We start from the raw sequence: 13,628 nt of genomic DNA, 5'->3' as shown, positions 1-13,628 counted from the left end.
AAAATGCATAATGTTTTCTGGAAATATTGATTTAGTATTTACAAGATACAGTATAAAATATTCATTTGTAGACAAACTGGATATTGAATTTGGTTGTCTTTTGCTTGGATAGTTCCATCTGTGCCACTGACTTAGTCTGGCTTTAATTCCAGTTGGTCTACAAATTAATAATTGATGTTGGATTCATGTCTCCTCATCCAAAAATCCAAGTTAAAGAACAGGACAATATCAAATCAAACATTAAAAGCACTTTAAATAAAGTTTGATTTGATTTAGTCCTATTCTTTAAATGTAATCATTGGTTGAGAAGGAGACGTGAATCAAACATATCAATTATTATAGTTTTTCTCAATTGCTTAGACACAATTCCTGGAACAACTCACCATTTTCTCAAATCTTCACACACAATTTTAAAAACTCACACCCAGCGGTACAAACATCTAATTTCTGGTTCTCAAATTAAACTTTGTCCTCAGACAACAAACACAAGCTGTCAAAAACACAGACTACATGACTGTTTGTTACACGCTGGAGGGATTCATTCAAAACACTGCTGCCAAAATGTTTAGAATAGGTTTTCAGATAAATAATTTGGAACTTTGTAAAATCACAGCACTGACTATCCAGATGACCCTTTCAGGAACACCCTGGAGAGAGAAATTCAAAACAGTATTGTAATTAATACCTCTTACATTAGTAGATAAGGGAATACTACTGTAAATGCTGTTTTGGTCAAAAACCTGACCTTTGAAATGTCACACTGACAAAACATGTAAGGAAGAGTCCATGCACAGTAAAATACCCAATTTCCAAAAGCTTTATTTCCAAATGCAGCAAATGTACAGGTTACTCAGCATCAGCATTCTCATTATCTCGTCTCCGGTCTGGGTCAGGCCATAATATCTCATCAACATCACACATTATGTTTGCTCTTGCCAGGCAGCGTGGGGAAAATGCCCTTGTGTGCCTTAGAAAACCCTAGATAGACTCCTCAGACACATCACCACAGGCGTCCACCATTGCCTCCAGGACATTTTGCTGTGCATATGTCACGACTTCCGCCGAAGTCGGTTCCTCTCCTTGTTCGGGCGGCGTTCGGCGGTCGACGTCACCGGTCTTCTAGCCATCGCCGATCCACCTTTCATTTTCCATTTGTTTTGTCTTGTTTTCCCACACATGGTTTACATTTCCCTCATTACTTGTCGTGTATTTAACCCTCTGTTGTCTGTGTGGGAAATTGTTTGTTGTAAGTGCTTGTGCACATTTAAACTGCTCCGGTTATTACCCAGTTCTGCTCTCCTGCGTCTGACTACCCTGCCACCAGTTACGCACCCCTTACAGCATAGGGGGTGCTGTCATACACTCTCCACCACCATGCTGAGAAAAATGACTCAATCGGATTCAGAAATGAGAAATATGCTGGGGGAAAAAAGAACGGTGAACCTGGTGTGGTCATTGAACCAAGCACGAACCAGATGAGCCCGATGGAAACTCACGTTATAACAAATGACAACATATTGGGCTTGCTCTGGTTGCCCCTCTTCCTGTTGAAGAATGTTATTGTGCAGCTGAAGGAGTTGTGCCATGTTATATGGACCCACTTTGACATGGCGGTGGAGGAAGACACGATTGCTGATGGCTGTACATAGGGTGACGTTGCCTCCCCTCTGGCCAGGAACTTGTATGATGGCACGGTGACCAATGATGTTGCGTCCCCTTTTGCCCCTTTTTGTTAGGTTGAACCCTGCCTCGTCGATGAATATGTACTTCTGTGGGTCAGCCATGGTATCCAGCTAAAAGATTCTCTACAGAAGTCCAAAAACACACATTTTACTATACTACAAATACAGTACTGTAGTGTACTACTGTACTGGAATGAAAGATTGGTAATTTGTTACAGTAACTGCAGTACACAGAGGTGTGGACTCGAGTCACATGACTTGGACTCGAGTCAGACTCGAGTCACAAATATGATGACTTGCAACTCGACTTTGACTTTAACACCAATGACTCGTGACTTAACTTGGACTTCAGCCTTTTGACTCGACCTGACTCGATACCCTCCCCAAGCCCAGATATGAAAAATGATGCTATTAAAAAAGTGTGCAGCGCATCAACTCTTCATTTAACAGATTACAGTTTGAATCGGACAGCAGCCAATCAAATTGTGCCAGCTGAGAAAAAGCAGTGCAACTTTGTTCGACATTTGAAGCTGCACAAAGAACGGTAAGTCGTGGCTAATATAGCCGACAGCTTTATAATTTATATCTTTGCTAGTATAGCATGTAGGCTAACGTAACGTTAAATCAATGAGCCTCCACACAGTCAGTCAGTGCGGGAAAGTGAACATTGCACCCAAGATTGAGCTACAACTGGCTGGGCAGTTGAACTATGAGAGAAGCTGGACAGCTAGTGCAACCCAACCTAAGCCGTTACACGGTTGCATCCATTGTCTGTACTTTCAGAAGGGAAAACAGGTCATTTGCCTTGTTGTTACTGTGATACATGTAATGTTGCAGTGCATATAGACTGAATCTCCACTTTGTTCTCAGTGTAGTTTTTACAACAGTAATGGATGACCATAGGTCAGTAATGGTCAAATTTCGTTTTTGCAGAACAGAGGCGGCCATCTATTGGAGGTAGGCAGAGACTTCTCACAGCTGATCAGGAGACTGCCCTGGTGAATATGGTGATTGCCAATAATGCCATCCGTTTGAAGGAAATTGAAACCCAAATTGTTGAAGACCAGATACTCTTCCAACGAATTGACACCACAGCATTTGCACCATTGACCGGATCGTTCAGAAGAACCACATAAGAACAAAGCAGCTATACTGTGTGCCTTTTGAAAGGAATTCAAACAGAGTTAAGGAGCAACAATTCCATAATATACAGGTAATTGCTATACTGTACAGAACTTTTACATTATGTAGAGTATGGCCCATCTCTCCAGCATATCAATACAGTACTGTATAGTAATTTGCAGAGGTGGGACCAAGTCATTGTTTTACAAGTCACAAGTAGTATTAAGTCTTAGCACTCAAGTCCCAAGTCAAGTCTCAAGTCAAGTCTCAAGTCCTAAACGTTGAGTTTCGAGTCCTAACCAAGTCATAACGTGCTCTTCACCAAATGTAATATCATTTCATATTTTTAACAAGAGTAATAGTTATTATATTACATTTACGCAGATCATGAATGCTTTAAAAAATATATATATTTATTACTTTTCCAAATTAACTTTATATTTTCATGGAAATACATGGGTAGCCTTGAGAAAGAGACCCCCCCCCCCCCCCCCCCATAGTGATCGACTTATCGAGGATCGCTATGGGGCGCAATCGGGCGATGTAGGCTTGTACACAATCGCCCAACCCTAACACACACACACACACACACACTGTGTGGTTACAGTGGGCTAACGTATGTCAATGGTTTTAGGAACAGCAGTAACATCAGGCAGGATTTAGGCTACGGAGAAAGGTGTGCTCTTTGAGTTTAGGTTGTGATGACTTGAGTTAATTATATTGAGAGCATGTGTTTGCTGAATGAATATATAGTGCAATGAATGATTTATTTGGCCACTTTTGTGTTAGGTTTTGCAGAAAGAGTTATGAATATTGAAACATGTGTGGAAACAGGTGAATAGTGTTTACGGTTATGGGAAATGTGTGTGTGTTTTGGGGAATGACGTAAGGGTATGGGTTTTTGTGCTACAGGAACCAGTTTTTGTGTTTAAGCAATCGAGAAAAACTGTAAATGAAATTTTGGGCAAAAAGGCAAACTCCGCTCATTCATTCATTGAATCAGATGGCTCATTCATCACAAAACCCACTGATATTGCCAACTACTTTTTTCAATGGCATTATTAGCAAACGCTGACACTACACATCAAAGTATATCTGACCAAATTATGAAAGAAAAGTATTGTAATTTTGAATTCCATAAAGTTAGTATGGAGAGGTGAAAAAAATATTGTTATCTATCAACAATGACAAGCCACCGGGGACTGACAACTTGGTTGGAAAATTACTGAGGATAATAGCGGACGATATTGCCACTCCTATTTGCCACATCTTCAATTTAAGCCCACTAGAATGTCTGGAGAGAAGCAAAAGTTATTCCCCTACTTAAGGATAGTAAAGCCCTCTTTACTGGCTCAAATAGCCAACCAATCAGCCTGTTAACAACACCTTGTAAACTTCTGGAAAAAATGGTGTTTGACCAGATACAATGCTATTTTACAGTAAACAAATTGACAGTAAACTTTCAGCACACTTATAAGGAAGGACATTCAACAAGCACAGCACTTACACTAATGACTGATGATTGGCTTAGAGAAATTAATGATAAAAAGATTGTGGGGGCGGTTTTGTTAGACATCAGTGCGGCTTTTGACATTATCGATCATAGTCTGTTGCTGGAAAAACGTATGTGTTATGGCTTTACACCCGCTGCTATATTGTGGATAAAGAGTTACTTTAGAGAACACAGAGGGTGTTCTTTAATGGAAGCCTCTCCAACGAAATCCAGGTAGAATCAGGAATTCCCAGGGCAGCTGTTTAGGTCCCTTGCTTTTTTCAGTCTTTACTAACAGCATGCCACTGGCTTTGAATATAGCCAGTGTGTCTATGTATGCGGATGACTCAACACTATACACATCAGCTACCACAGCAGCTGAAATGACTGCGACACTTAACAAAGAGCTGCAGTTAGTTTCAGAATGGGTGGTGAGGAATAAGCTAGTCCTAAATATTTCAAAAACTAAAAGCATTGTATTTGGGACAAATCATTCACTAAACCCTAAACCTCAACTAAATTGAGCAAGTTGAGGAGACTAAACTGCTTGGAGTAACCCTGGATTGTAGACTCTCACGGTCAAAACATATTGATACAACAGTAGCTAGGATGAGGTGAAGTCTGTCCATAATAAAGCACTGCTCTGTATTCTTAACAGCACTATGAGGTCCTATGGGTCCTACAGGCCCTAGTTCTGTCGCACCTGGACTACTGTTCAGTCATGTGGTCAGGTGCCACAAAGAGGGACTTAGGAAAATTGCAATTGGCTCAGAACAGGGCAGCACAGCTGGCCCTTAGATGTACACAGAGATCTAACATTAATCATCTTTCCTGGCTCAAAATGGAGGAGAGATTGACTTCATCACAACTTGTATTTGTGAGAGGTATTGACATGTTGAGTGCACCGAGATTTCTGTTTGAACTACTGGCACGCAGCTCGGACACCCATGCATACCCCACAAGACATGCCACCAGAGGATTCTTCACAGTCCCCAAGTCCAGAACAGACTATGGGATTCGCACAGTACTACATAGTGCCATGACTACATGGAACTCTACTCCACATCAAGACCAGGCTTTTAACAGCATATATGTATTATTATTATTATTATTATTATTAACTTGAAAAGTACTATCTATGGTCCTAAAACGCCACTGCTGGCCGGTTCCTACTACCCAAAGAAGATGTTGCTGTCCATGGTCCTGAAACCTGACTGGTGGCCTATTTCAGAAAGTATTCATACCACTTGACTTATTCCACATTTTGTTGTGTTACAGCCTGAATTCAAAATGGTTTAAATATATTTTTCTTACCCATCGACACACAATAACCCATAATTACGAAGTGAAAGTCTGTCAACTAGGTTAGTATGGTGGAGTAACGACAATGACGTTGATCCATCCTCAGTTTTCTCCTATCACACCACTGGCCTCATGGTGAAATCCCTGAGTGGTTTCTGTCCTCTCTGGCAACTGAGTTGGGAAGGGCGCCTGTATCTTTGTAGTGACTGGGTGCCAAAGAGTAATTAATAACTTCACCATGCTCAAATGGATATTCAATGTCTGCTTTTTTGTTGTTGCCATCTACCAATTAGTGCCCTTCTATGTGAGGCATTGGAAAACCTCCCTGGCCTTGAACACTGAGAGTGAGTCCATGTGACTTATTATATGACTTGTTAAGCAAAGTTTTACTCCTGAACTTATTTAGGCTTCCCATAACAAAGGGGTTGATTACTTACTGACTCAAGACATTTCGGCTTTTCCTTTTCTCTTATTTCCACTTTGACATTATGGGGTATTGTGTGTAGACCAGTGACAAAAAAAATCGCAATTTAGTCCGTTTTAAATTCAGGCTGTAACACAACAAAATGTGGGAAAAGTAATGTTTCAGGATCATGGACAGCAACATGGTCCTTGGTTAGTAGGAATATGCTGCTTTCCATTGGTTCGGGAATGGTTTGTTCCCACCAGGTCCTGACAAGGGAGAGGCTTTCCACACGCCTTGCCTTTGTCTTTCCTGGTCTACAGGCTAGGCAGGCTATAGCTATGTATGGAGCCCAGCACCACAGTTTGTCTGATGGTGTAACTAAAGACCACTGATCCTCCTCCAGAAGAATGATCCAGGACATGTGATGCAGCTGTTTTCCCTCCATTACAGGCCTGATAAACCCACTACAACCCAGCCTATAACAGAAACAGAAACATTTCTGTAAAACCCAGAGGTGGTGGAGGGACTTGTTGCCCTCACCCAGCGGCGGATGGACTTATTGCCCTCACCCAGTGGCAGTGGAGGGACTTGTTACCCTCACCCAGTGGCGAAGGCTGTATGTGGAAGAGGGATGATCACCACTAGCTCATGGCTTGCAGCTCCACTCTTTTTGTGGGTGTTGTCAACACAAAACATCCACATTGGTAACTAACCTCACTCCTCATCTGTCAATAATGTTCCCTGACAGCCAGCTCTAGAGAATAGCGTGTTCCATAAAGGAACCGACTGAGGACACAACGCTTATTGTTTTTCTGAGTGGGTTTGTTTGTGTGGGTTTGCGTGTGGGCCCTTGTGTGCATGCTTTTGTTCCTATCTTTTTCACTCAAATGAGAGAAACATCAAGGGAGGGAACACATGACAGAGGAGGGATAAACCAGTGACAATCCAGTTGCTTTTTATAGCCATAAAAAGGCGAAGGAAATTTACTAATTTCCCAAAGCAGATCACAGGCATGGTTGGTTTCCCAGCTCACCCCACTCCTCTCTAGCAGTCTGTTCTCTCTTTCTCTCTCTCCCTCCCTCTCCATCTCTCTCCTACTCTCTCGTACTCCTACTCTCTCGCTCTCTCTCCCTTACTCTCTCTCTCTCTCTCTCTCTCTCGCTCTTCTACTCTCTCTCTCCATCTCTCTCCTACTCTCTCCTGCTCTCTCTCTCCCTCAGTCCCCCCACCCCTCTCTTACTGTGTTTCACACCCCTGGCTTTAAGCAGATTGTTTATCTTAAAGCTCTCCTCCAGAGGTGTAAACCTGACAGTGCTTTTAATAGAGTGTGTTTTGTGGAGCACTGGTAGAATGTAGAGACCTGTACATTTTACCCTGCTGTCAATGGGATTAACTGAGCCTGGGCTCACAACAAAGTGAAACGACTGTCTTTTAAAACACACATCATGGTAATTCATGTAACGTAAACTCTATTTGCATCCAAACCCTAAGCTGCTTAAATTGTGTTCCACTATTTGTTTGAATACTTCAGTGGCTATAGGACTAAAGGCATTGTCACTGATAATATGTTAGTTTACCACAAAGGGAAGTGTTAGCTCAGACTAAGGTTCTGTATGTATTTTCTTAGTCAACTTTGTGTTCTGTTTCGTTGTCTTCTTGAACGTAGCCCTGTCTTTCGTTTTCGTTCATTGATTTCACCTGTGTTAGTTACTATCCTGGTCTCATCAGCTCCTTATTTAGTTCAGTTCATTCTGTTTGTTACTTTGTGAGGTATTGTTCGTTTTGACTCTACTAAGCCTTTTCCTAGCTTGTTTGTGAGAACCAGTTGTAGCCTTCAGTCCTAGTTTTGATTCACCTGCCTGTTTGCCTACCTGTGTATGACCATTGCCTGCCTGTGACCATGATTCCTGCTTTCTGTGAAGGCGAAATAAACACCTGCAGCGCTCTGCGTGTGAATCTACACCTTTTTCTCCCTGAGTATTCATTACACAGACACACAGTACCAGTCAAAAGTTTGGACACACCTACTCATTCAAGGGTTTTTCTTTATTTTTACTGTAAAGACATCAAAACTCTGAAATTACACATATGGAATCATATAGTAAACAAAAAAAGTGTTAATCAACTCAAAATATATTTATATTTTAGATTCTTCAAAGTAGCCACCCTTTTGCCTTGATGACAGCTTTGCACACGCTTGGCATTCTCTCAACCAGCTTCACCTGGAATGCTTTTCCAACAGTCTTGAAGGAGTTCCCACATATGCTGATTATTTGTTGGCTGCTTTTCCTTCACTCTTCGGTCAAACTCATCTCAATTGGTTGAGGTTGGGTGATTGTGGAGGCCAGGTCATCTGATGCAGCACTCCATCACTCTCCTTCTTGGTAAAATATTTAACTAGGCAAGTCAGTTAAGAACAAATTCTTATTTACAATGACGGCCTACCCCGGCCAAACCCAGACAACACTGGGCCAATTGTGCACCGCCCTATTGGACTCCCAATCACAGCCAGATATGATACAGCCTGGATTCGAACCAGGGACTGTAGTGCCTCTTGCACTGAAATGCAGTTTCTTAGACCACTGCGCCACTCGGGAGCCCTTGAATTCTAAATAAATCACTGACAGTGTCACCAGCAAAGCACCCCCACACCATCACACCTCCTCCTCCATGCTTCACGGTGGGAACCACACATGCGGAGATCATCCGTTCACCAACTCTGCATCTCACAAAGACAGTGGTTGGAACCAAAAATCTCAAATTTGGACTCATCAGACCAAAGGACAGATTTCCTCCGGCCGAATGTCCATTGCTCATGTTTTTGGGCCCAAGCAAGTCTCTTCTTCTTATTGGTGTCCTTTAGTAGTGGTTTCTTTACAGCAATTCGACCATGAAGGCCTGATTCACACAGTCTCCTCTGAACAGTTGCTGTTGAGATGTGTCTGTTACTTGAACTCTTTGAAGCATTTATTTGGGCTGCAATTTCTGAGGCTGGTAACTCTATGATCTTATCCTCTGCAGCAGAGGTAATGCTGGGTCTTCCTTTCCTGTGGCGGTCCTCATGAGAGCCAGTTTCATCACAGCGCTTGATGGTTTTTGCGACTGCACTTGAAGAAACTTTCAAAGTTCTTGACATTTTCCGGATTGACTGACCTTCATGTCTTAAAGTAATGATGGACTGTCGTTTTTCTTTGCATATCTGAGAAACACATTAAGAAGGAAAGAAATTCCACAAATTAACGTTTAACAAGGCACACCTCTTAATTCCAAATCAAATCAAATGTTATTGGTCACATATACTGTACGTGTTTAGCAGATGTTATTGCGGGTGTAGCGAAATACTTGTGCTTCTAGCTCCGTCAGTACAGTAATATCTGACAAGTAATATCTAACAATTACACAACATATACCCAATACACACAAATCTAGTAAAGGAATGGAATTAAGAATATATACATATTTGGACGAGCAATGTCAGAGCAGCATAGAATAAAATACAGTAGAATAGTATAGGACACGGTATATACATATGACATGGGTAATGCAAGATATGTAGACATTATTAAAGTGACTAGTGTTCCATTTATTAAAGTGGCCAGTGATTTCAAGTCTATGTATATAGGGCAGCAGTCTCTATGTGCTAGTGATGGCTATTTAACGGTCTGATGGCCTCTCGGTCCCAGCTTTGATGCACCTGTACTGACCTTGCCTTCGGGATGATAGCAGGGGGAACAGGCAGTGGCTCGAGTGGTTGTTGCATTCCAGGTGACCACCTCATGAAGCTGGTTGAGCGAATGCCAAGAGTGTGCAAAGCTGTCATCAAGGCAAAGGGTGGCTAATATATGTTTTGATTTGTTTAATACTTTTTTTGGTTAATACATGATTCCATATGTGTTATTTAATAGTTTTGATGTCTTCACTATTACTCTACAATGTAGAAAATAGTAAAAATAAAGAAAAACCCTGGAATGAGTAGGTGTGTCCAAACGTTTGACTGGTACTGTACATTTTTCAAAGAAATCATAAAAGTAGTGCCTTCTTCCTAAATTCTTAGATGTATGTGTTTAAAAATTCTCAAGAGTCAATGTAATCTGATGAATTATAACTCTACCAAGTAATTTGAGAATACAAGACCTCATGGTTTGGAAGTAACTTTTCTGCCATTGCGGCAAAGAAAGATTGCCTACATTTCATTTCCATATTCAGCTCCTCCATGATACATTTTTAAAGTGTGCGTGTGTGTGTGCATGTGCGTGCGTGCTCTCACGTGCGTGCCATAACCACTCTCCACTGTGAAGCAGTAGCCTTAATTCTCTTTGATCTCTCAGGGAAATGAATTCAGCCTCTTCGACAGGAATGTTGATTGACCTCTTTGATTGTCCAGAGTCTGGATAGTCTTCCTGCTTCCAGCCTATTAATCTCTTGCTGCTCTGCCTACTGGGAAGGGGCTGCACATGCCCTGGTCACAGATGTAAAGCATCCCAATGTTTAATGAAAACCTTACACTCCATTTCATCAACCCTCTTCAAACCTTCTAGCCATTCATTTTCAGCTTTTTACATATTTGATTATCTTTTTTTTTTTTTGCAGTTTCCCTTCTGTGTGTCACGTTGTTTCCATGCGTCAAAATTTAGTAGTAGGTGTCCTCTGGGATATTCCTTCTCTCCAAACCTAGATTAAAAACATTTCTTTCTTACACAAAAATAAAATCCTTTCAAAATTGATGGGAAGTTGGGAAACTTTCAAATAAAAACATTTGGTATGTAAGATTTTCCCAACATTTTTCAGGTGTGGATGTACCACACTGTCTCTTCCTCTTCCCCGGGCGTTCTGTCATTTCAGAACTACACAAGCACAGAGCCGTTTCAAAGCAATCAGGATTCAAGCTGTAGCTCCTTCACCATGCTCATCACCTTCCAAACATGTTGAAGGAAAGTGTGCACTTCGTTTTTCAGCTTTAATTATGCATCCCAATTATATCATTACTGAACTAAAGCCACATTAAAAGTGATTGTCTTCATTACACTCTCCTTAATTTAACAAGGGGATGAGATCATTCTGAAGCACCTCCCTGGGTGGAATTGTAGGCTCAGCCCTAATTTATGTGCTCTCTGCCACCTGGCAAATGTAGGCATCTATGTGGATGTATGATCTCTGTGGTAACTTGTGTCTGTACAGGGTGAACTCTACATGACTCTATGCAAAGGACTTGTATTGTCTTTAGGAATTCTGCCTTATTTACATTTGTCTCATCCTGAACAGGAATCTTGCTGAGATTGGGTCTGGTTGATCAGGTTACTGTGAACTTGGTATTGTTTGATTGGTCAATGGTGGTTGCCATACCATACCTCTTCTCAACTGTCTTGTTGTGCTGTTTAGCGATAACATAGTTAAATGCAATGCAACGGAACCTACCTGATTAGGATATCCTGTCCTAGATTCAATACTAGCTCCACAATGAGATAGGGTGCAGGCAGCTTAGTGGCGTCTACTAGCACAATCATTGTGGTCAGCTCAGCTTTTCCCATTGAGGTCGTGTGTGTGCCTCGATCTAGGTTGGGCAAAACTAAACATGGCGGTGTTCGTCTTAGCAATCTCACTGGAATAAAGACCTCCTCCATTCTTTTCATCATTGAACGAGAATGTGATAATATCTCACATCTCAAAATAGGACTACTTAATGTTAGATCCCTCACTTCCAAGGCAGTCATAGTCAATGAACTAATCACTGATCATAACCTTGATGTGATTGGCCTGACTGAAACATGGCTCAAACCTGATGGATTTACTGTGTTAATAAATGATGCCTCTCCTGGTTACACTAGTGACAATATCCCCTGCGCATCCCGCAAAGGTGGAGGTGTTGCTAACATTTACGATAGCAAATTTCAATTGACAAAAAAAAGACTGCGTTTTTGTCTTTTGAGCTTCTAGTCATGAAATCTATGCAGCCTACTCAATCACTGTTTATAGCTACTGTTTACGTGCCTCCTGGGCTGTATACAGCGTTCCTCACAGAGTTCCCTGAATTCCTATTGGACTTCGTACTCATGGCAGATAATAGTATCATTTTTGGTGACTTCAATATTCACATAGAAAAGTCCACAGACCCACTCCAAAAGACTTTGGGATCATCGACAGTGTGTTTTGTCCAACATGTCTCTGGACCCACGCATTGCCACAGTCTTACCCTGCATCTAGTTTTGTCCAGTGGATCTAAATGTTTTTCCTTATAATCCTGGACCATCAAACCACCATCTTAATATGTTTGCAATGGCAACAAATAATCTGCTCAGACCCCAACCAAGGATTAACCAAATCTCCGCTATAAATTCTGACAACCCAAAGATTCCTAGATGCCCTTGTCAGGACCCGGTGCGAGAAACAGTCACTAATAATCGTCAGAACCCAGAAGATGAGGCAGACACAGCAGTACTAGAGATGGTGGTTTAATTAAAGAACAAAATCTTCAGGCAAAGAAACTAAATCCACAATGTCCAAAAATAAAGCCAAGAGGCACAAAATGGAAATCCTCCAAAATACAAAAGAAACTCCACAAAGTGGTAAAAAACAGCAGGGAAAAACAAACCTCAAAAGACTACTCAAATAATACACAAGAACTAAACCAGAGAACCTCTGGAAAATCCAACAAGAGAAATATCTGTATAAAACAAGGCTTGGGCTGGGGCTGGGTGCTAACTTACAAACACTGAGCAAGGAACTGAGGAACACACAGGGTTTAAATACTAACAAGGGAATGACCTACAGGTGCAAACAATAATTAGAGCAAGAAAAACAAAAGGTACAAAAAAGGTGCAATGGGGACATCTAGTGACCAAAACCCGAACAGTCTTGGCCAAAACCTGACAGCCCTTCCAGATTTCCTCCACCTACCCAAGGATCCCCTAACCAAGGATCTAAGCTTAACCTTGCATGACACCCTAGATGTAGTCGCACCTCTAAAAGCAAAACATATTTGTCACAAGAAATAAGCTTCCTGGTATACAAAAAATACCCAAGCTCTGAAGCAAGCTTCCAGAAAATTGGAACGGAAATGGCTTCTCCACCAAACTGGAAGACTTCTGATTGTCCTGAGTCTGCACATATCTGCCAGGACCTAGGATCAATGGAGACACAAGTTTTTTTTATCATGTATCTCCCGACACTTTCACTGAAATAGTCATAGCCTCTAAACCTTCCAGCTGCCTACTCAACCCTATTCCAACTAAACTACTGAAAAAGCTGCTTCCTGTACTTGGCCCTCCTATGTTGAACAAAATAAATGGCTCCCTGTCCTCCAGATGTGTACCAAACTCAGTGGTGGGCCGTCAGGGCCAGCAAGGCCTTCTCTGCTGGCCTAAACATCATCAGAATATATATATTTTTTAAATATATTTTCCCACAAATATGTATTAAATTATTCCCCAGAGTAAGAGTTATACTCTTCATTTCATAGCTTTCCTCTTGGTTGCACTGCTTCCAGCCCCAGGTTGAGATTTGGAGGGCTGGTCTTTATGTTAGATCTTTTATCTTTTAGATCCAATCATATTCAGCCATCATGTGTTGCCAGGGGTCTAAAATCTGCCCTCAGGCCTTCAGAATCAACAGTGCGGGCGCTTGTAGC

The sequence above is a fragment of the Salvelinus sp. IW2-2015 genome, linkage group LG23 (assembly GCF_002910315.2).
Source record: "Salvelinus sp. IW2-2015 linkage group LG23, ASM291031v2, whole genome shotgun sequence".
NCBI lineage: Eukaryota > Metazoa > Chordata > Actinopteri > Salmoniformes > Salmonidae > Salvelinus > Salvelinus sp. IW2-2015.
The sequence above is the reverse complement of the archived record's forward strand: the minus strand, read 5'-3'. Positions refer to the sequence as shown.